Here is a 25,994-nt window from a genome sequence, read left to right as displayed (position 1 = left end):
TATAAAGCAGCTATTATATACCAGGTGGTGCAGTTAGGTTTTTAAGTCCATCCCTATCTGATTTCAAGAGTCTATGTTCTCTCCACTCCATAGAACTCTGCAGTCAGCAGAATTCTAAGATGACCCCCAAGATTTCTCAGTCTTTTGTCATAGACACTCTAAGTAATCCTCAGGATTATGAGTGTTATGGATTTAACTCTAGGATTAGGAGTTGGCACAGCTGATTTTAAAATGAGATTATTCACTTGGGCCTGACCTAATCACATGAGCTGGACTCAGAAGGAAAAGTCAGAGAGAACTGAAAGAGATTCAAGAGGAGGAAGGTTCTCAGTTTCTGAGTTAGAAGGGGGCATATGGTAAAGATCTAAGTGTAGCTTCTAGGAGAAGAAAGCAGTCCCTGATGACAGCTAGCAAGAAAATGGGGACATCAGTCCTACAACCCCAAGGAAATGAAGTCTATCAACAGCCTGATGGAGCATGGAAGTGTAGCTTTCCCTAGTCATACCTCCAAATGAGGACAAGGCTGGCCAACATCTTGAATTCAGCCTCCTGAGACCTAGCTTGAGTGAAGGACTAGCTGAAATGTGCCAGACTCCTAACCTATGGAAATGATAAGCATATAAATATGTGGTCTTCAAGTCATTAAGTATGTGATAATTTGCTACACAGCAAAAGAAAACTAATGCATTCCCCTTTTGGCTGGTAACTTTGAATCATTAACAAAAGTACAGTTTATGTTCAGAATTATTTGCTTCAGAAGGTAGGAAAGTATGATGATAGAATTTAGAAATATGTTCAATAAAAAGCAAAGCAAGAAAAGGGAAAAAGAAAAAGCAATGAGAAATGATTATAATAGAGGATCTCTATGTTTCCTTCTAAATTCAGAGCTTATAATTTGATTTTCTATGATTTTATGACCTCTCAAGTCCCTTCTTTTCAGAGTTAGTCTCTGAATTTTTATTAATTTTGCCAGATACATATTTGCTGACTCTGGGTGAAGGTCTGTGGCAGTTGTGGTCCAACCATAATATATAACTTTTGAACATGAGATATTTTTCAGGGCTGTGAGTCATTTAATTCAGACATTTACATTTTAAAAATTTTGTTATGACTACCCACGTCTCTGCAGCAGTTGGACTAGAATTCATCCTTCTTTCCTTTGTGAGACTCAGAAGTCCATGCAAAAGCTTTTCCCATGAGAACAGTATGAGCAAATAAAAGGGCACTTTTATTACTGTAATCTTTTATTTCAATGTACGTGTTTCCTACAATAACCTTGACCTCTCTTCACTTACGTTTTTCCTCTCTTCTTATTTATGTAGCCTGGGTTAAATATTCTTTGACCATTTAAGATTTTTATTTTGGACAAATCCCTGTAATTTTTGTGCAAGATCTTTTTTTATTTAACCTTAGTATTCCTCAGGAGCAAAAGCTTCGTGGGTAGTTTAAATTTGCTCTATTCATAATATGTAACTATGATGAAATATCATTTAACTAAAATACTTGGAGAATAAAAGCCCTTTTATTTATTTTAAGAGAATTCCTTTCCCATTTCAAGATCTATGTGAAATGTTACTCAGTATTATTAGAAGGGTTTGGACAATCCACTACAAAAGGGTTAAACAACATGATCTTGAAAGTTTACTAAGTCTCCAAATACACAAATAAGGCACAAAAGCAGCAAACTTGCCCTCCAACCTACAGCTTCATGAAAGGAAATCTTGTCGTGAGAATGTATTCTAAGCTTCCTAAGTAATGGATCTTCTTGTGTCTCCCTTGAAGTGTGCGCCATTATTCGTTAGCATTTACTGTCAGGATGCCCTTCACCCAGGTTCAATTTCCTTTTCTTTCATTTTAACTCATTACATTGAATTATATGTCTCCATTCAAGAAAACAATTCTCCTCTTCTTTGTTTTTCTTATGTATTTGGGAATGTAAATACTTTTTGATTCAGTAACATCTGTTTCAATTAATGTCTCAAGTTGTCTTTCTAGAAGAGAATTGTTCATGTATTGTCTGTTTGGGACTTGCACTGTTTTGAATAGCATGTAAAGAAGTTAAATTGCCACTCCTAGTCATTGAACAGAACACTGTAGTTAGCTCTAAAGGAGCTATTTATCTCGTTTATAAAATCTTGCAGAGGAGCAACTTTGCCTTTTGGAGAAGAGCCTGGGTTAGAGTATGTAAAAATTGCATAGTATGGGGCTGTGAAGTTACTACTTTATGACATTATGTGAAAACATCAATATTCAGGGCACTGAAACTAATTGACTGTTAACTTTTGGCAAGTCCCTTGATACCTCTGTCTCAAGTTTTTTCACTTAAGGATGAAAAAATGGGATGTATTTGGGGTAGAATACATACTGCTTGAGGGTTGTAATTCTCCCACCCCTACACGTATCCGTAACATCATGACACCATTCATTCATTCATTCCTTCACTCAAATTCAACCAAAATCCTCATTCTTAAACCCAGTAGTTTTCAACATACTTACTAACATTGAGTTATCATTTAATATGAAACAATATACCACTCCTGAAATAGACGGTCCCCAAATCCTTTTCTAATTCTTTTAGTGTTCTGTGTTTCTTGCTGCATCTTCTAGCACAAAGAATTTTGCATGACCTCAGAGAGGGCTCCATTTTGCTCCAGCTCTTGACTAGGTGCCTTGCTCACCCGCCCTTGCTTTAATGCAGGACACTCTGTTCCTGAGTAGACTGGACCACTAGGACAGGGGTTCCCAAACATTAGTGTGCATCAGTACCTACTGAGACACCGATGGCTGGTCCCCCCCCACCCCCGGCTAATGATTCGGTATGTCTGGAGTAGGACCCATCAAATTGTATTTCTAACAAGTTTCCAGGTGATTGTGATTCTGCTGGTCTGAGGAGCACATTTTGAGAAACATCTGCTCTCTAGAAGAACATTTCTTAATCTAGAGTTCACATATTGCAAAGGCATCTATGGATAGAATTCAGAGACTTTATGAACAAAGATGAGTTTAAAATTATATTTATATTTTTACTAACAAAGCTGAATGTAGGCAATAAACCGCAGAAATAGTAGTAGTATCTGACTTTGTCACAATAGAAATCAGAGATATTTTCCTGTCACTTTACAATTATTTCAGATTGTTTTAGATCTGTTTCTTAAAGTATGACTTATGCATACCAGTACTACGACATGATATTGGTTATTTTCCTCTCATTAGATTTCATTATTTTATGAGTTACTAAAATACCAGTTATTATTATACCTCAATTAAATATACTGATGCCTGCATTTCAATATAATTTCACCTTTGTCATTTTATGTATTTTATTTTAAATGTAGAAAACACCACTGTGAATAGCAGCCATAGGCTGCCTCCCTCTGTCTGAGGGTTCATGCAGGAGACATGAACTCCCTTCCTAAAATGTGGGTATAATAAAGACTTTAGAATCAAGTCATATTTTACCTACTAGGATCCTTCTGGTTGTACACCACCAGTCAAGGATCTAGTGGCAACAGAACAGAAGGTACAAGGTGAAATCTATCTGTAATCATCTTTGCACCTAAACAGGTAAATATCAAGCAAAGTGACTGGATAAATAAAACTATACATTAAATTTTATTTTTCCCCTGTTATTTTTGCTATTCTAGATGGCACTACAGCGAGATGCCACTTATATTTCTTTTAGTTTATCACTTAGAGCAATAGTTCTCAAAACGTGAACTCCTGGTGTCAGTGGGGTCCCTGAAACTCTTTTGGAGGATCTGAGGAGATGAGGCAAAAACTCTCTGCAATATAACTAACATGTTATTTGCACTTTTCATTCTCATCCTTTTATTAATTATACAGTGGAATTTGCTAGAGGCTACATAATTTAAATTGTGAAAATTTAAACCATGCCACTCTTCCCTATTATTTTTCTGTTTAGGAAAACATAGTTATTTTTAATGAAAATATTTTAGTTATGTTAACATATAATGGACTTATAATTGTTATTTTAAAATAAATTAATCAATAAATATTTCATGAATTTTATTTTATAATATGGTAAATATAGCCAGACATAACCAACATGAAAAAAGCACTTTGAGGTCTTCCATTTTTAAAGTGGAATGGGGTCTTGAACCAAAGGATTTTTTTTTTCCTTAGAGAATTTATGGTTCAAAGAATGTAATTATTAAACTATCAAAAAGTCTGTTAGTGACTGTGTACTTTTACCAGGTCTTGAACCAAGCGGAGAAAAACAGGCTTTTCCTTGGGAATTTACTAAGACCATCTACCTTGACAGGAACTATAAGAGAAAGAACAGATCAAACAGGGAACATGGGTGATCTAAAGAAGTTAAAAGAACAAAGCTTCAATAGCTTTAGGGGAAGACAGGGTTAAATAGAAGCGGAGCTGGAACAAACAGGATAAGCTGGTGGCCACACCTGTGGCATGTGATGGCACGCCAGGGTGCTTTCCTTCCCTCCAAGTCTCCTGCATCTGCTTGCCATTTTTATTACAAACTTGGAGTAAATGTAAATGTTGTGTAAACAGCTGTAAGTGCATTGTAAATGCTACATAAATAGCTACCAGTGTGTGACAAGTTCAAGTTTTGCTTTCTGAAACTCGCAGGAATATTTTTTCAAATATTTTTGACTCACTGTTGGTTGAATCCATGGATGTGGAACTGGTGGATACAGAGGGCTGACTGTACTACCTTCTTTCACATGTTTCTAAAGAGAAGGAATCTCAGCCAAAAATAATGATCAAAACCTTCACCTGATAGAATTTGGATCATTGTGAATATGTCCTCATGACCAGAAGGGTGTCAGGTTCTGGGCCGCTCACGGTGACAAGGAACAAAGTGATCAACACACCTCTCCATCCTTATGCTGAACATCATCTCCTCTTCCCTACAGCTCTGGTACCATCAAGGCCAGCCTTGAGTGAGAGCCCTCCCTTCTTCCTACACTTAAGCATTAATTAAGATATGTTCCTACACTTAAGCATTAATTAAGGAATGTCCCTCCACACCATTGTGGTTATTTTGCCAGGAGAAAAAAATAGGTTAAAGAAAATGTTCCTCACTTTGCTAAGCTCTAAAACAGTGGCTGCCTATTTGGCTGATCATCAAAGTCATTGTTGAATTTTCTAAAAATTTAGATTTCTGGGACCACAGCTTGTGCTTCCAATTCAATAGGTTCCTTATGTACTTCTGACTATCAGGTTTTAGAAGCATTCCTGAGAAGCACTGCAAAAAATTTTGGTACAATATTTGAAACTACAGAGCTTATTTGTATTGGGTTTGACGCTCATCCTCTTGGTGTTGGGTACTTTCTTCTCTTTGTTTTCCTTGAGATGATAAGCATATTAAAAGCAAAAACTGTCTTACTTATATTTATGCCTCACTGCATCATTATATTTGATATGTTGTACAAAGTGTGTGCTCAACAAATGTGACTGGGCTTGACACAACACCTCAAAGGAGAGGGGTAAGGATGTGGGACCACACATCTGGAAAGTTCACCAGGTGTCTAAGACTGCTTTTGGAAGCTGAGGGATCTACACCTCACATTTTACCTGGAAACCACCCTGCAGATCAATCAGGAACATGGCTCTTTCTCAATAATCAGGGAATGGTCAGTATGATAGCTTAGTGCTATGGTCAGATTGAAACCTGTATTGTATCCACATAAATAAAAATATTTCTAATGTAATATTTGACATGTACCCAAATTATGTGCCAATATTTATCAGATAAAGTTAGAGAATAAGAAGAGACTCACTATAGATTAAAAATTCAATATTGTTACTGGAGACAACTAAGGAATAATTATGCCAGCACCTATTTTCCTCTATTATAAATTATAATATGTCATGAACTTTTCTACTGTAGTAAAAATTCAACAAGTCTAATTTTTTATTTATATCTTAAATCAAGGCAAAGAAATCTTGGGAGATTAACATTAACACTTAAATAAGTATAGTATTTATTTGGATACTTCATTTAGTGTAAAAATGATTGATAAAGTGAACACATAAATACATATATTTTTATGAAAATATTCATATTCTTGATAACTTAAGTCTTTCAAGTGAATTATAAACTCAGCATATTCTTGGAAATATGGAGTACAATTCTACGGGTATTATTTAGGGAAAACTTTTTTTTTTTTTTTTTTACAATTTTTCAATTTGTGGAGTTACTGCTGTCCACATTTTGCCAATAATTTAATCAGTTGTTTTACTGAATGGGCTCCTAAGCTAGAAAAGCACACAAACATGTGGCTATTTCATAGCTTCACTTCCTAAATTTACCATTTAGTGCAATTTACTAAGGATCCAACTTGCTGCCAGGAAGTAGTTTGCTTCTAGGAAAAATTTGTCCGAGTTCTAACATCAATTCTCTATTCAGTGAAAAATGTACACACAAATTAAAAGCAAGTGAAAATACTTGTTTCTTTACAAAAATACGAAATATAACAGAGTTGGAGCTGGAAGGGCTCTTAGGGAACAAGGTGATGCAACACCTTCATTTTGCACATGAGGAGACTGAAGTTCAGAGTGTTTAAGTAACATCCCATAGGCTATGCACCTCTTTATTGGCAAAGCAGGGATAGAACCCAAGTTTCTTGATATCTAGTCCATTTACCTTCCAGTATAGTAGCGTATTTCAAAGTCTGACACTTTGTAACCTAGATGGCAGTAACCTAGATGATTCCAGGTGGATATGGATGAGCATTAAAAATTATTATGCATTCATTTTAAAATAGACTGGGGACTTCTGGCATCTGCTTAAGAGACAAAGATCTGGGAAAGGCATTGCTCATACCCTAACATCCAGAAAAAGCAAGATGATCTACAATTTTCTTGAATCCATCAGAGATGGAGCTGCAAGTCCACCAACTAACCTGAAGTCAAAGGAATGGCAGGTACCTTTAAGGAGATACAGGCCTTATACACCAACTCCTGTGAAAGATCACAGGTGGAAGATGGGGCTTCCATGCATGTTGCTAGGAGGAAGTCAGCTAAAATTTTTAATGAAAAGTTGCTAAAAGTGAAGTGTGGGCAAGTGTGAGAACATAGAACCCCTTGAATCTGAAGCTGCAAGGGGAATTTGTACCCACTCAGAGGCTCTTCTCCACTGGATGTTTACAAAAAGATTGGGAAGAGGTAAGAACAGACAGCAAGCTTCCCTCACGATCCAGGTCTGGAGAGGAGGAGGATCACTACTAGGGGAGAGACAAAGTCCACCTGGATGCTTCGGCCCATGGGGAAAAAAAAGCCTTGTGTTACTGGGGGATGGGCAGTAAATCTTGTCATAGTTAGGTCACAGGTCAAGACTCAAGTGTGGCTTGGAAAAGAGGGGGAAAAAAACACTGTACACCTTGGTAGGGACAGGAAATCTCCTGGGCCTGGGCCAGAAGATTTGTTGGACTACTGAGGGAGAGGAAGGATCACAGAAAGACCTGAGATGCAGTGATACAGAGCCCATCTAAGACGGAACCTGAATCAAGGCAATAGTGGACCCTGCTTCCCTCCACCATCAGACTAGTAACCACTGAATAACAAGCAGCAGCCGTCTTTTGCTGGGAGGTGGACAAAAACTTGGAGAGGAAATCCTCTCTGAAGCAAGGGTTCACAGGAAATGCCTAAAGCTGAGGGTGGAACAGGAGCATTGTAAAAAGCCCTCTAGCAAACTAGCTCTCACCACAAGCACAAGGTAATACTACAGGAATCGAGGCCAGTAATGCATGGAAAGTGAATCTTTGCTGTAACAAAATCCCCCCTTCCCTACATGCTAAAAGACTAGCAGAAGAAGAGGTTTGCCTACTTCCAGCTATAAATACTAATTACTTCAGTCTCTACTGTCCTATACACAATGTTACACTTTCAATTGAAACTACAAAACACACAAAGAAGTAAGCAAAAAACAACATACTATCAATGGACAAAGTAATAAATAAAATCATATTTACATAGAACCCAAATGTTAGAACTATCAGACACCAATTTTAAATAACCATGATTAATATGTAAAGGCTTTAGTGGAAAAGTTGGACAATATGGATGAATAAGTGGAGAATTTTAGCAGAGAGGTGAAGAATAGAGGAATAAAGAAAACTAAATATTAGAAATAAAATTAGAGTAACAGAGATAAGAATGCTTTCAATGGGCTCATCAGTGGACCTGACACAGCTGAGGAAAGAATCAGTGAACTTGAAGGTAGGTCAACAGAAATCACCCAGGTTGAAACATCAAGATAAAAAGAGTAAAAAATGAATTAGAAAAATATATACAGCCCACCAAACATATATCTGAATTCTACTAGTTAGATGAGGTTGAAGTGAAAAATAAAAAAAAAAAAAGTTAACATCAGAAGAGATAAGTCATAGTGAGAGTATGTAATCTTGATGTAATGAGATGAGAGCGGGCGCTTTACCTCCATGGTCTTCCTCACAAAAACCTGTAACTCCAGTCTTATCATGAGAGAAACATCAGACAAATTCAAGGTGAGAGATATCCTACAAAATATCTGACCCACATTCCCCTGAAATGTCAATGTTTTCAAAATAATGGAAATCCAAGAAACCATCAAAGCTAGAAGGAACCTAGGGGGATATGATGACTAATGTAATGTAGTAACTTGGATGGGGTTTTGGAACATAAGACAGAAATTAAGTTAAAACTAAGGAACTCCAAGTAAACTATGGCTTTTACTTAATATATCAGTATCGATTCATTCATTGTGCTAGTATAAGATATTAAAAATAGGGAAAATTGGGTAGGGGATATATAGGAACTCTTTGTACTATATTCACAATTTTCCTATAAATCTAAAACTCTTCTAAAAAGGTTTATTTAAAAATAAACAATTTCATTTAAAATTTCATTTAAATAATTATACAAGTAGTATGCAGAAAAATTGTGATTTTAAAAATTGTGACTGTGGTAGGGGAATAACAGGTTTGGGAAACACTATTAAAAAAGTTAAGGGACTATACTATGACATGCTATTTGCTGATTTAATTTTAAAAATTCCAAATTTCTCAGTCCTGCGTCTATATTTTACAAAGCTCCTTAATGGTGTTTTATGGTTTCATAGCTCAACAGTATAACTTTCCTTCTGATTGGAAGCTTCAATAGAGCAGAACACATGCCTTTATTCAATTCCCTTGGGTGCCTGTATGATAATGTTCAGAATGGATATGGAACATTTATTCACAAAATCAGTTCATGTGAAGATGAATGAATGCTTCTTTGTGCTTTTCTTTAATTTTACCTCACTAATCTCTCTCAATTGTTGAGAAGCCCAGATTATTGTATATTTTCCATTGGAGTGACTCTAACATGTTGATCATTAATAATCAGAAAACTGTCACAGGGACATTTTTCTGTGATCACTTGCTTTGTCTTATTTTGAGATCAAGGTGGGTGAATCTCTTGATCACTGCCAGCTGTCAGTAAATCTGCTTAGAGCTGGGAGAGCAAGTTGGTATCATTTTGCAACTCAATTCCAATCCTTTGGCGATGGCTTCCTAAAAATTTGTCTTGAGGATTCCAACACCATGAGTGCTGTGACCAATTTAAGGGTGAGAGAGAGAGAACGATCATGCCATGATGGCTCATGAATCACATATCTGGCAAATTCTACTTAAAGATTACTTGACGTTAATAAGTGTTATTACTCTCATAATGGGCCCCCAAAAGCCTGAAAAACTTAAATATATATACTTACACATGTATAAAACTTATACATATATATGTATATATATTTCAATGGGCAAATTCAGACATTGTGGCAGGTGGTAGGGTATGCAAGAGCCTTCCTGGACTCCTTCAATTCTTGCCACAAAGATGGTTACCAAACTTACTTAATTGTAAGGCTGCTCTTTTTGGCAGTCTTTTTATATATTTTCACCAAAGTCTTTTATGAAATATATACAAAACTCAATTTTTAGACAAAAATTGTGAGTAAAAACATAACCACTATTATTATTACTGATGAAAAAATACAAAAAATTCACATGAACATAGAGATGAAAAAAGTTCCATTTACTAGCATAGAATTTTTTTAAAGAAGAGAGACCAAATGGCAATCTCTCAAATTAAAAAACAGTGTTTCTCAGTTAGCCTGGCAATGATCCCAGACCTGGCTTCTGGGAAAGTCTGAATCACCTCTGACTTACCACATATGCCAGCTTAAGTATGGTTCATCCCCATTAAGGCCAAAGGCAGTCAATTATTTCCCTACAGCACCTCACCTGTCACCCTGCTATTCTTGGCTGAGAAAGGTGCTCCTGTGATGACCTACCAGATAGGACTTTTCCAAAAGTATTTTAGAATTTCCGTTTGTAGGAAATGTTTCCAAAACATTACCTAGTGAGCAAACTCTCCATTGCATCACTTATCAGCTAGATTGTAAGCCCTTTGAGTGGTACATCTCTGGGACCAAGGGCAAATAAATGAGATTACTCCTCACACTGTTTCCTTGTTGAGGGCTATTTGGCTTTGGTATATGCAGGTCCCTCCCATCTGTCCATCTGTCTCTCCATTCATTCATCCCTCTAACCAGCAAATATTTATTGAGCATCTATATTATCAGGCATAAAGAGATGAATACATCAGTTTTTGTTCTCAAGAAGATTACACTCTAGTGTGGGAGAATTATCATCCAATATCTCTACTTTGATTTTCTGTAGATACATCAGAAGTGCAATTAGTGTCTGCCCAACATTCAAGGAAAACAATTTTGAACAGTTAAAAAAAAATCTAAATGTCAAAGCTTTTTATAAAAAACATCACTTCTGGGCAGGGTTTTCTTGTAATTTGGGAGTCATAGTAGAGGGAACTTATGGCTCACTGTAAAGGGCACAACAGTTAAATGATGATTTCTATTTAATAGGAAGCATCTGGATCAACACTGAGGACAAGTAGGTAAGAAAAGGAGTGCTCCTTGCCCTTCTGTTCTGGCAGAAGTACAAGACTGATGGATGTAGTCCTTGCTTTGGAGAAAGACACCCACTCTATCATTTTTTTCTTAGTAGAAATATCTGTTCTACTCATTAATCTGACAACTGAACACCAGAGACATGATTGAAAACATATCTATCCCTCCTCAGATTCTGCAAAGATTCTTTCCTTGGCAGCTCTAAAAAGTCAGAAAGTGTACCTGTGGGGACCTTGGCACCATAAGCAACAGTAACAGATGCAGAGCCAAACCTGCCCCACACAGTTTGCAAGGGTCAATGGGAAAGTACTTCTCCATTCATCAGTTTGTAGCCTGAGGTTCCACAGTACTCTGCTCACCAGGCAAACTGGAAGTGTATCCATTGGAATATATTAGGACAATAGAGTCAGCGGATAGATTACAATTTTTGAGTATCTTTCATATTAGAGAAAAGAAAATGTGAGGTAGTATCCATCCCTTTTGAGTATCTGTGCATATTTCAGTGGAGATTATTTCATTAATGTGTTCTTGCATTCATTCATTCATTCATGATTGGTTTTTCATCAAATTAATTATTGTATACTGATCAGCTCAGAGTCAGGTAGAGTGCTAGATGATGTAACTTCAACAACTTGAAAAAAATAATTTTTTCCTGAGAAACTTTCATTCCCTAAGTCTTTCATTCAGCATGCATTATTTGAGCACCTACTATGTGCCATATATTATGCCAGGTTCTAAGGATATAATGGTAAACAAAACCAGACATGGCCAGGTGTCTGCCCTCATTATTTTGGAGTTTTCCTTTTAATACTTTGCTGAGAATACTAATAAAATCTATTGGGTTCTCTGTGGCTTGTGGGTGGAGCTGCAGGCTAAATGCTCCCAGCAGGGCAAACCTATTCTTTCAGAAGCAAAGAATCAGGAAGAAAAAGAAGCCTGTTTACTACATGGAGAAAAAAAAATCATAGTTAATCTTTGCCTTGGAAATGAAGGCTGTTAAATACACTGCTTAGTCTGATAATATATCTACCATATTAGTATATTATGCTGAGATATACATTCGGTTCAATGCAAAATAAAGTTTTGGAAAGTATAATTATAGATACAAAGCTGATGTAAAAAACATGAAGGAATAGTAATAAACAGATCCTTTTTATCAGTATATTGTTTTTAGGACAACTTTTCACATTGAAATGACATGAAGCAGTACAAAAAGACCCTAAAAGGAAACAGAATTGTGACATGGCTGGATTTCTTGTCATGGAAACCTCCCTCCCTGTCATGTTCTTTGACGTTTGGCATCCCAAAATATCTGGGGAGGAAGTGAGAGTTTAGGTTTCCTTTATCTTACACTGCTAATAGAGGATAGAAATCAAAAACAAAAAACAGATAGGTTTTAAGAACAAGCCACACCAAGAAAGTGACATGAAGAAAATAAAATCTATGGCTAGTTTTTACAGCTATTTCTGATTTTTTTTTTTTTCAGAAGAAAATCTGGAAAGTCTGATAAGAGATGGCTGATGTGAAAAAGTCTACTATTTGGGATTGAAAGGGGAAAATTCTAAACAAGAGGAGGGGTCATTTCAAATGTTCTCCTCACTGTCCTACAAGAACATTCCTTACAGCACTGGCCTGTTGCACATGCTAACTAACTATCTCTGCCTGGAATAAACTCTTCCCTTCAGACCTCTAGCCAGATGAGATGTTTCTCAAATCTTTTCTCCTTTAGGGCTTTCCAACCACAGTGACTCCTCTGAACTCATTACACTTGTCTCTATCACCCATTTCTCTGTTTAACCACGTGATGCTTTGTGATTTTTTTTTTTTAAGATTACTCATTTGCTATTTCCGTTAAAGTGTCCAGACTAAACCCAAGATGGGGTTGCTTATGCTAAGCTCCACATCAGCAAACCTGAACTTAACTAAGTTCCTCTGCTCAGCTCTTCCAGAAAAGGAAGGCCTAGGCAAACCAGCCAGGTCTGCCTACTCAACACAAGTCACCAGGCCTGGCTGCAAATTCCCTTTGCTCCATATAAGGAAAGTAACCCTGCTTTAACCAATCAGCAGACTCCCAGTGTAACTTCCTTGTTCCTGCTCACTTTGGTCTATAAAATTCTGCAGCTTTGTATAACTCTTTGAAGCTCCATTCTATTTTCTACAGTGGATGCTTCCCGATTTATGAATTGTTGAATAAAGCCAACGAGAACTTTTCAAATTTTATGATTGTTGGACTTGAACATTATCTAACTCTTCCAGGTGTATGTAACTCATATTGTTTCCCATCTCAATCATAAACTTTTAGGGATCAGGGATGCCTCTTCCATATATTTCTCTATCGATCGCATGCAAGAGGCAGAGAATCAATACCTAAGTCACTCCGTAACCTTAGATAACTCAGGAACTACTCACTACATTTGGATCAATTGGATTTAGGAGCCAGCTAAAGCAGCAAGCAACTTGCAGATCTCATCTGGACCTCATACATCCTTTGCCCTATTCTGGCTTCTTTTATGAATAATTTCTGGATCATTACAATAAATATTTGTTAATAATTAAGCAAATAAGTGAGTTGTGTCCCATCTGGCAGTTTTGTTATGGCTCCAAAGATATGAAATATTTTGGATACTTGAAATGAGAACAATTTTGGGGGAATGTTTATTTAGAAGAAGGTTTAAGAGGGACATAGGGTAACTTCTTCATCCTCTTGTCAAATATGCAAAATGCTGCAATTTAGCCTTTGCTCAAGATAATGCCTTGTCAGAACTCTGTAGAACCTAGAAGAGTATTCTTTCCTGTTTCCTTCGGCCCCTCCCTCATGTTATACCCATGTCCTTACTGAGAGAAGCTTATTCTGAACGCATTCGTTTTTTTCTTCTCTTCCAAAGTGATACTACTCCAATTTTGCAGTCCACTTTAGAGTCCTTTTTATTTCTTAAGCTTAGATATTGTAGTTACTTGAAAACTTTAATAACAGTATATCCAAGAATTTGGCTAGTACAAAAGAGTAACATAAACATTGCCAAACTAATTGCACCTTTCTTTAAAATTTCAATATGTCCATAAGCCACTTGATACATCTAAAAATAATTGCTATGAACATAAATTACATGTGCCTTGGGAAGAAAACAAGTGTTTTAAGCTTTCTATTTATGTAATCACTGTATATAGGAAGATTTAATATTTTATTTTACTAGAATAAGAAAGATTATTATCCTAATATCAATTAAAAAGATGATACAGGCAAGCCAACAGCTAATATCATACTCAACAATGAAAACCTGAAAGCTTTTCCTCTAGGATCAGGAACAAGACAAGAATGCCCACTCTCACCACTTTCATTCAACATAGTATTCAAAGTCTTAGCTGGAACAAATGGGTAAGAAAAATAAATTGAAACCATCCAAATTGGAAAAGAAGAAGCAAAACTCACTATTTGCAGATAACATGATGATATATATAGAAAACCCTAAAGACTCCATGAAAAATCTGTTAGACCTAACAAATTCAATAAAATTGGAGGTTACAAAGTCAATACAGAACATATCACCTTGTTCATTAGCAGCGTCATTTATGATAGCCAAGATATGGAAACAACCTAAGGGTCCATTGATCAATGAATTAAGAAGATAAAGATGTGGTATGTACAATGGAATACTATACAGCCACAAAAATGAAACCTTGCCATTTGAGATGGATGGATCTTGAGGGCACTATGCTAAGTTAAATAAATCAGACAGAGAAAGACAAATACTGTATGATCTCACTTATGTGTGGAATCTAAAACAAAACAAAACAAAATCAAGCTCACAGATAGAGAACAGATTGGTGGTAGCCAGAGGCAGGGGCTGGGGGTGGGAGAAATGGGTAAAGAGAGTCAAAAAGTACAAACTGACAGTTATACAATAAAAAAGTAATAGGAATGTAATATACAGCATGATGACTATGGTTAATAATGCTGTATTGCACATTTGAAAGCTGCTAAAAGAGATCTTAAAAATTTTCATCATAAGAAAACAATTTTGTAACTATGTATGGGGCCAGATGTTAACTACACTTATTGTAGTGATAATTTTGCAACATTTACAAATATAGATACATTATGTTGTACACATAAAACTAATATAATGGTATATGTCAATTATACTTCAATAAAAAGATGATACAAACATAAAAATAATAATTAACATACATCAAGTACTTGAATTTTCTAAGTATTTTACATGAATTATCTCTGTTATCAATTCTCTCAAATACCCAATGAAATCCTACTTTATTGCCATTATATAGATAAGGATTGAGACATATAGAGGATAAGTAACTTGTTCAAAACACATAGCCATATTTTGCAGAGTCAAGATTCATATCCAGGCATTCTGATGCTGGAATTCATGCTCTGAATTCTGATAGCAGGAACTGATTGTTCTGCTGGCTCACATGAGCTGATTGCTAAAATTTCAGAATTTTTTTGAGCCCATTGTTTCATCTTGGTAGCTTGAAATTGGCCACAGTGAGTGTTGTAGGCAGAATGACGACCTCCCAAAGTTGTCCCTGTCGTAATCCCTGGAACCGGTGAACATGTTACTTTACATGTCAAAAGGGACTTTGAAGATGTTATTAAGGATACTGACTCTGGGGAGATTACTATCCAGGTGGGTCAATCTGATCACACGAATCCTTAAAAATAAGGAACTTTCCCCACCTGTAGTCAGAGAAAAATATGTAAAAGCAGAAATATGGTCAGAGAGATGAGTGTGGATAGGAAATTTCCATGGCAGCAACAGAAAACTAAGGAATTTAGTGGGAGTATTTACACTGCAGAAATCAGCAAATAGTATCAATTGGCATTTGTGTTTTTTTCTATTTTCCTAGAGAGACAATTTCAACGCTTACCAGCATATCACTGCTTTTAAATATTATATTATACTGTATCCTATTAAATACATGAAGAAATAAAAATGTCAAGAATTAAGTAACTTATCCAAAAGACAGACTAGAAATTTGATTGTCTCTGTAAAACTGTTATAATGAATATATAAGCATGTTTTTAATCTTTGCCGTAACTGGGAGGCTTAATTTATTTACTTATTGCTGTACAGTGTATTTATGTTAAATGTATGTAAGTAGAATCCTTTTCACAGCACATCATTTCAGGGTCCCCTATCTTTCCTGAGTACACCTTAGCTAGTGCATTTCACTGTGTCTTCAAGAAATAGTCTGGATAGGATCTAAGGATATGTGGCCTATTTAAAGAAAATGAATCAGCCAGTGACTCTTCATCCATCCATTCATCTATCCATTAATTTATGCATTCAAACAATAATCCAGTTACTTCTTCAATTTAACAAATACTTATTGATGAGCTACTGTATGCTTAGTTTTAGATATCTGGTTATTAGTAGTCAAATCAATTAAAAAGCAGCAACACAAAACCACCTGTTCTCAGAGCAAACTACCCTATTCTCATAGAGCATAAGTTCTAATGGAGCAATACACAAAAGTTACCCCTAGACACAGAATACAGAATATTAACTTGAAGAATAGGGGCTCTCAGATACGTGGATGCTGTCATTTTGGGAAAGTCCGTGGCCGAATAAGAAAGTAGGGGGTCTGCCCTTATAGACTCCTGACTTTTCATTGTCTTTTCTCCTTCACATGTTATCCCTCCTCTTCTTTTGTTTCTCCCCCTTTATATAAAGTGGGTCTCCCTTACAAAGGTTATCACTCAAGGTCCTGGCAAATAAGGATAGGGTTCAAATAAAAAGCCATTATTGAAGTCACTACTTAAAGAGGCATGATCAAAACTATGAGAATGCCAAAGGATGGTGAAGGCACTCAGAAATTAGCAGTGGCTGCACCCTGAAGGAAGAGCCTTAGATAGGAGCTGTGCTCATGGAGAGATACAACTCCTGCCAGAGGCACAGCACCCGAAGGCCCAGCACCCAAGCAGGGAAGGAGTAAGGAAAAACACCAAGATATCTCAGTCCTCCTGCCACCTGTTCTCCTGCTGGTGCCTCGCACTGCCCAGCCCAACCAGAAGCCAGGCAGCAAGGGAGCCTGGGTGCCACAGTCTGCTGTGGTCAATACCTGGGGTTGCAGAAGTCAGACACTGGATCCAGGTGAGAGGCTAATGGAGAGTTAGCAGCACAAACATAATTCAAATCATGTTGCAAATGGATAAACTACATTATTGCATTTGAATAAGGGATATACCTTATACTAAAGACATAATCTTCTAATAGTATAGCTTAAGGTAATGTTAGAAACATTTTGGGCTGATGAGGGCTAACTCTTAACCCTCAGGTCACACTGATCTCTTACTAGGTGCCATCCCTCTAACACACCTGTGTCACTAGGACACACTGCTGCTTTCAGTCATTCACTAAGTCTCAGGTCAGCTGCAGTTGCAGGTTTACTAAGTTGACATAGTTTTAGAGGAAACACCATAGCACTCAAGAAAATAATAAAGACATAGGAAATGAGGAAGTTAGGATATCCCAAGCTGACTGCCTTTTATTCTCTAATGTGTTAGTATTTACTTGTGTAAAATGAAATCCTGCTGTTTAAAGAATGTGAAACATTTTGGATGAACGGAAGCCATTTCGTCCTGTGGGAAGTTATCCACTGATGTATTTGGAAAAAAAATTAGCTTTTGCATCATGTACACCCTTAACCAGCAGATGTCATGCAAAGTCCTGTGCATGTGTTTTTCTGCTTATGTTGTCAGTAGAAGAATGACAGCATATGAAATCAAAGAAAAAATCTCATAGGCTTGAAACACACAGAATTATCTCTATTTTCATTGAGAATAAACAGCAAGTTTAATAAAAATAGTGTCTATTTTAATATATTTGAGGGGAAGCGGCACAAATAGATATCTAATATATTTAATGAGAAGAGAAGCAATTGGGAAAAGAAGTAATCAGATATTCTCCAACTTGTATTTTAATCTTAAAGTACAATTATTCTGATTATTCTCCACCGGCATTCTAGCCCTCATACTTTAGTAACTGCGCTGTTTCCAAATGTGTGGACAGGGTAATTTTAGAGTGCCTTTCACTGCCATTGATCCTGTTCCTCTGATCAATGGTCTGGGATATTTTTAAAAACTAAATCACACAGATTTATGACACAGTGCTGTAGACTGAACACGTGCTAGCTCTTATTCCTCACCAAATCTGCTTGTTAAACACAGAGAGTCACTGTCCAAAAACCGTGCAGAAAAGGAGTCACACCCTGCTTATATCTGGCTGGAATATTTTTCTTACTTCATATCATATTGATGGGGGATTGTTTCCACATTGAATCCTACTTTGTTCATTCTGTATAAATAAAATCCCCTTGAAGTATACTTCCTTCATTTTTCCCCTTTACTGTTAGCTGCATCATTTATAATCTTTGCATCACCCCCATATTTTATACATTTGCTATTATCTTTCTCTCTTTCAGATCTAATAATGTCTAACGTCTAACAATCTGTTAGACATCACTGGGCTAAATGCTGGGTTTTATGATACCCTATTGTCCATCTCTTAATTATTTGGAAAAAATGCAACATTATAATCTATGTGATTATATTTTCATTCACGCTAATGTAAACAATTTAGACAAATATTTAGGATATGTTTTAATTTTTTTTTCTTAAATTTAGCTAGAACTTCAGAGTTACAGACCATATATTATTCAGGATTCTCCAGAGAAACAGAACCAAAGGGTATGTGTGTGTGTGTGTGTGTGTGTGTATGTAGATAGAGGGAGGGGAAGGGAGGGAGAGAGAGAGAGAGAGAGAGAGAGGGAAATAGATTTATTATAAGAATGGGATCATACAAATATGGAGGGTGACAAAACCCAATATCTGCATTCAACAAGCTGGAGACCCAGGAGAGCCAATGGTGTAGGTGTAGTTCAAAGACCTTTAGGCTTGAAACCTAGAAAGAGTCAATGTCTTCGTTTCCTGAAGGCAGGAAAAAGCCAACGTCTGAGCTCAAAGGCAGTCAGGGAGGAGGAAGTCTTTCTTATTCAGAGAGAGGTCAGCCTTTTTATTCTATGCAGGCTTGATTAGAACAACTGATTGGATGAGGCACACCCACATCGTTGAGGGCAAAGTCCTTTACTCAGTCTACCAATTTCAATGTGAAGCTCATCCCAGAATACAGAAATACCCAGGATACTGTTTTGACTAAAATATCTGGGTAATCCAGGCAAATTGAACATAAAATGGCCCGTCATAGACTGTAAGACACTTCATTGTTCTTCTTTCAGTTTCCTCACTGCACACTGGAGGGTTGGTTCTGGATCGGTGGTTTCCAAATCCAGTTAAATGTCAGCATTACTTGGAGACCTTAAAAACACAGATTTTTTTTGTGTTTACTTGAGAACCTGAGATCTACTGAGTCAGACTTTCTCTCCACGAATAGAGCCCAGGAATCAAGTCATTCTGATTCTCTGTTCTGCAGGCTGATGATTGGAACTCTGTGAATTATTTTTTTCTGTTGTCAGCTGCTTTCTTCCCATTTCTTCCAATAGGTTTCACTAGAAGGAGACTGAAATGCAGGGCAAGGAAGGAAGGGATTTCCTCATTCCTATTTGCTTTCTGTTCCTGCCAGTATTGCTCTAGAAGTGGCACTTTCACCCTAGAAGAAAAGTTGATTCTAGTTTTCAAATTTTTTTGGCACTTTGGAAGAGGGTCTCATTTTGGCCCCTGAGAGCCCCCATCTCACAGATCTAGGCCTCAGCTCTCCAATCCCCTCATTTGGTTCCCTGAGGCATCAGTGCAGACAGGCAATGGTCCCTCTTCTGAGATATGAGACCAAACATTACCGTCTTCTCCTCTGAGCTCCTGAGATCCCGACAACACAAGATGATCAGTGTGCCATCCTTGGATGTCTGAGCCACGACTCCATGGCCAGTCCTCTGAGCTGCTGGGTTTTGAAAGCCCCAAAGCCTTCCATTTGTGTCTCCTACTGCTTGAGGTGGTAGCTGCTTCCTGTCTTTATTAACGAGTGTTAACCTTACTCTTGGGCTTTTGGCTGTTCCTGCCCTACAACACCTGCTTCACCAATTCCATATCACATCTTCTCTGTTGAAAGACAATGTAGTTTGTGTTTCCTGATGATCACTATCTGCTGCAAGTTAGTGAACTTCCCATGTGAATGTCTAGGTGAGGAATTGGCCAGGCAGTGGAAGGAACAAGTTCAAAGCTCTAAAGCGGAAAAGCATCTGGAATGTTTGAGAAACAGCAAGGAAGTCACTGTAGCTGGAGCAAAGTGAGTGAGAAAAGCATTTAGAGATGTCAAAAGGGGCCAATCATGTATGGATTTGTAATTGATAGAAAAAAGTCTTTGGTTGTTTTCTGAGTGGGAAGGGATGCCACTGAATCTACTGAAACCACTTACCTTTAAGGAGAGAAGTGATATGATGAGTTTGTTTGAAGAGTATCACTGTGGCTGCTGTATTTAGAATATATTTAGGGGAACAAAAACAAAAGCAGAGATACCAGTTAGGAGCCAATTGGAAGCACCTGCACAAGAGAGGATAATGACTTTTTTCAGGGTAGCAGTAGTGGAGGTAAAAGTAACTAGAGAGATTATGACTATATTTTGATAGCAGAATCAATCAGGCTTGACAATAAAGTAGGTAAAAGAAAAGACATTAAGAATAGCCTCAAGGTTTTGGCCTGTGCAGTTGGAACGATGAAGCCACCATTAACAGAAGTGGAGCCGTTCCTTTTTGTGGGGGTGGGTGGGAGACAGGCAGCAGGAGCTGTGCTTTTAACATGCTCAGTTTCAATGTCTATTAGACCTCCAGGGTGCTAAGTAGACCACCGTATATGTGGATCAGGAGTTCAGAGTAGAGGTCCAAGATGGAGCTATGCATGTAAGAGACTTCAGCACATAGATGCTATTTAAAAGGCACAGGCATGGACCAAATAATCTAGGGGACACAGATAGAATCAAGGGGCAGGAGATGCCAACATTTCGAGACTGAGGAGACCACCAAAAGTGACTGAGGACCCAAAAAATTTGGAGGGATATTAGGAGAACATGGTGTCCTGAAAGCTACTGATGAAACGAGGGCATAGCATGAACAGTGGCAGAAGCTGCTGGTAGGTCACCTGAGATAAAGACTGAGAAAAGACAAGGTGGCTCTAGCAACATGAAGGCCATTGATAACCATGATAGAGGGTTGTTTCTGTGGAGCAGTGAGGTTGCTAGTCTACTAATGTGGGATTAAGAGCGAATGGAAGTAGATACATTGCAGTCAGAGCATATAGACAACTTTTTCAAGACTTTTTCTTTCTTCCTTCCTTCCTCTCACCTTCTCTCCCTTCCTCCCTCCCTCTCTTTCTTCCTTCCTCCCACCTTCCCTCCCTGCCCCATTCTCAATTTCTTTCTTTCTTTCTTTCCTTTCTTTCTTTTTTCTTCCCTCTCTCCTTCCTAAAGGAAATGAGAGAAACAAGATGATACTTAAAGTGGGAATGGGGGTTGAGAAAACTTTTTAAAGACAGTAGAAAAAACAGCGTATTCATGTGTTACTGTGAAAATTCCACTAGAAAGGATAATTCGATGTCTTTGATGTAGGGCATCAGAGAATTGCTTTAGAAACATGGAAATTCATCTACAGTATTTTAAATCATAAAATATATTATTTCACCCCCTCCCCCCACTTAAAACTGATGAATGATTTTTCCTGGGTTTAGAAGAAAACCCACAATCCTCACCCTTGTCTTCAAGATTGAGCACTTCCTGGGCTCTACCTGTCTCACCCGCACCATCTCTTCCCTCTCCCTGCCACACAAAGCTCCAGCCAGACTGGCCTCCTTTTTGTGTCTTGAACACATGAAGCTTTTCCTTGCTTCAGGACATTTGCACTTTGCTTTCTCTCCGCCTGGTAAACTATTCTCCTAGATTTTAGGCTTCCTCTTTCACATATTTTAGGTTTCAGCCTAAACACTTCTTTTTCAGAGAATCCTTTCCTGATGATCTCATGGAAGGTATGAGCTCAGAAATTACTACCACTATGCCTTGTTTAATACCATCTCTCACCATTTGTAATTATCTTTCTCCCCAACCAAAATGTAAGTTCGAGCTGTATCTCTAACACCTAGTAAAGGGTCAGGCTCACACAGGTGATCAATTAATTATGTCTGTGACATAGATAAATCTTTATTAAAATAATAATTAAAACTTCAGTGTCCGAAAGTTTTTAAGGCCTCTAGGGTGTGTATTATTTTTCATATACATGCAACTATAATCTAATCTCCCATACTGGATAAATGAAAGAAGTCTATTCTCTTCCTAAGTATTTCTGAGATCACTCCTTCTGTGTTCTAGAAATCCATTTTGTCTGCTTCTCACTTATTTTTCTCCCTTACAGATTGCCTCCAGCTGTCTCATCATCACTTTCTCATTCCTGAGCATACTTCATCCCAAAACACGAACACAGGTTCCTAAGTGTAGTTAGAGCAATACTCTCATCTTTACTATTTTACTAACTCAAGGGGATAGTCATAGTGTAGGTAATAATAATAATATATTCAGCACTTGTCAAGACTAGACAGTATATATACACACATACATATATTCACTTATTATATGTATTCACTCTATCCCACCAATTTTATGATAGAGGTATTATTATTCCCATTTTTTAGATAAGATACCAAAGCACTGGGAGGGTAAAATTCCCAAAGACATTTAACTAATAAGTGATTACCCCAGGATTCCATCCCAGGCAGTCTGGCTGTAGAGTTCATTTTCTTAAATGGGAGGGAATTATCATCTAGAGAAGGGAAGATTAAAACTGGCTATCTGATAATTTTCCTCTAATGTGTTGGCTCATTCTCTGTAATCTAAGTTCTCCCACTAGACACATCTTTCTCAGCTGCTGGCTTATTTCCATATTACTGGGGCCTGATTCTCTTTCTTTGGGATAAATTCATCTTTTCTTAGCTCTTAATTCATCCTCATTCCTTGCTTGTAGTCAGAGAAAATCAATATATCTTAACAACATAGTAATCTTTTGCAAAGACTAACTCAACTCAAAGTAAACAGAGCATTTTGCATTATTAAATATGGAATAGCAGCTTGGCCTGAAGCATGAGTATTTTTATTTCCTCACTGCCTTACATATGGGAGGCTAAAAGGACCAGAGAGGTCCTTAAAATTGCAAAGGGAGGATGTTGGCTTCACCCAAGAATTCAGAAATGGCTGTAGCCTTTTAAATGGCACGCTTTGGTCCCCACTTTATATGCAAGAGACAGCAAGGGTTACATGAAACAAAAATGCCATTTGCTACTCCCAGGAACTAACAGGAAGAGAGGAGACAGTATGACACATGACTTCAAGTGTTACAAAGTAGCCTTCCAGAGCTGGGAAATAACAGTATCTTGTTCAACAAAGATATGCTACAATGCCTGAGGAGAGAAGTAAAAATCAAGTGTGACTACCACAAGCTATTAAGAGGGCATGCATGTAAAGAGTTTGGGTCAGGGGGATTGCTATTGAAGAATAAGAATGTTAGAAAAGAGTGATTCTTCTGGTCTCAGAATGTAGTGACCCCTGGTATAATGGAGACTCAACAGCACACCTTCCCTAAATATTTTAAGGATGGTCCATGCCTAGGTGGGTTGGGGATTTAAAAAAATTCATGACATCTCTGTTTACAAATATCATAAACTCCCTGACCTTACATGAACAACGAATACAAACACAGCAATACAAGCAACTGCTATTAATTAATCAATTACTTATATAAACGTTTACTAAGTAGAGTCAGGAGCTGGGGTTTCAGCAATGAACAAAGAAGATGAAAATCCTGGAGCTTATGTTCATGGAGTATTTACTGTGTGCCAGACATTGTGTGCTGAGTTTTTACAGACATTCACCATAATCGCTCATAACAGCTTTTGAGGTAGTTTCTCTTCTGACCAGCGTTACACAATTAAAGAATGAAAAGAGCGAGGCTTAGGAGGACTGATCAGGGTCTAGTAAGTAGTAAGCAAGGTAGTCAAGTTGTAGACCCAGGCTTGCCTGGCTCTGAAGTCTAGGGGTCTGATGCTTTTAAACACTATTTGTGCTGTCTCCTACTACACCCACTGGCATTCTGTGAATTCCTTGCCCTCGATCATTAGCTTCAGGCTACCAGTTTGGCTTTGTCTCCTCTGCTCTATCCATAGATATTTCTATTCCATAACAGATTTTTGTCTACAGGTATCACATATTTGCCAATTCCACTCAAATATACACATAATCATAACAAGCACCATGAGTGCTTCTTATTTTCTTCCTTACATTTCTGATGAGAGCATTTACAAAGTAGTGTCACTTTGAAACCTCAATTTGTAGATGCCTCACTAAAATAACATTATCTGGGTACATTCAGTTCTCTAATAAGTTTGTATTCTGGTACTCAAATGTGTTCTAATAAAGTCTTGCATATATGTAGACAAAAATTTCAAGCACAGATTTCATAGCTTTATCTGATTTTAACAAGGACAGAGTATATATATGACATTCACGGTGGTGAAATTGATTAGGCTGGGAGTTACATTTCCCCACAAGCGTCCAAATTAGTGTTGGTCAAAAGGACTTGTATGCAATTGGAATGCAGAAATAAAGCAGTATCCATTGTCCCTGAAGGCCTTTTCCCCAGCCATATATGGTGACAGACATTCACAGAGGTGTTTGCTCTGTGTCCACTTGTTCTTCCAGACTCCTGGCCATGCTGACCAACAGTGACCTCAGGCTGTCTCCCAGACACTTGACCGTGGATTCACTGATTCAGTAGCTACTCAAAAGCAATGCTTTCTTATATGTTTCTCCACAAACTCACCTTTCACTGTTCTAGATGTATGGCTGGTAGGACATGGCTTCTTTAATTGATTGGTTGTTGATTCAATCTCTGATCCAGCATCTCTTCTGGACCTCTGTTTTCTAACATTTTGTGTAAGATCTCCTTCCTATAATAACTCCCTTATCTTACAACACTCAGACTGACCCTTCGCCACTGACTGAACTTGGATTGATTCACGATCAAAGGGTGAATGGTAATTATTAGTGAAATGAGAAGCAAATGTTAATTATTTATTCCCAGACATAGAATTCTCAGTAAAAATATTTCTAATCTCTTAAGAAACGTCCCTATCTCAAAATATCTGCACCCCTATGTTTATTGCAGCATCATTCACAATAGCCAAGACATGGGAACAGCCTGGGTCCCTCAGTAGATAAATGGATAAAGAAAATGTGGTATATGCATACAATGGATTATTCAGCAGTAAACAATAAGGAAATCATGCAATTTGCAACAACATGGATGGACCTTGAAAACAATATGCTAAAGGAAGTGAGTCAGACAAAGGCAAATATTGTATAATCTTACATTTGGAATCTAAAAAAGCTGAACTGATAGAAACAGAGAGTATAAAACTCATAAAAACAGAGTTGAATTATAGTTGTCAGGGGTTGGGGAAATGGAGAGATATTGGTCAAACTGTACAAACTTCCAGTTATAACATAAATTCTGGAGATCGAATATACAGCATAGTGCCTATCGTTAACAATGCTTTATTATAGTCTCAAAATCCATGCTAAGATAGTAGGCATCTTTTTGTTTATTTTTGTTTTTAATGAAGGTACTGGGGATTGAACCCAGGACCTCATGCATGCTAAGCATGAGTTCTACCACTGAGTTACATGCCTCACCCCTCAAGAGAGTAGTTTTTAAATACTGTCACCACACATACACAGAAAAGGTAATTACGAAAAAAAAAGTTTGCCTTATTGGGAAAATTAAAGTACTACACATGACTTGGTAGTTTAGTGGGTCACATTTTTTTTAAAATGGTCTACCTTCTTTTCTGCTGATTTTAAAAAGCAGTAGCCTGAAATTGACAAGGCAAGGAATAACAGGACAAGTAAGTTTGCTCTAAACAAGCTTGGTTTTGCATATAATACACAGAATAAAAAATACTGATAAATTTTTGACTCTGCTTTTTTATTTTAAGTCACTACTGTAGAATATAAAAAATTGTTCAACTGAAATTAAGTGATCCAGAAGTTGTTTA

This window comes from Camelus bactrianus, chromosome 2 (genome assembly GCF_048773025.1).
Source record: "Camelus bactrianus isolate YW-2024 breed Bactrian camel chromosome 2, ASM4877302v1, whole genome shotgun sequence".
Classification (NCBI taxonomy): Eukaryota; Metazoa; Chordata; class Mammalia; order Artiodactyla; family Camelidae; genus Camelus; species Camelus bactrianus.
The sequence above is the reverse complement of the archived record's forward strand: the minus strand, read 5'-3'. Positions refer to the sequence as shown.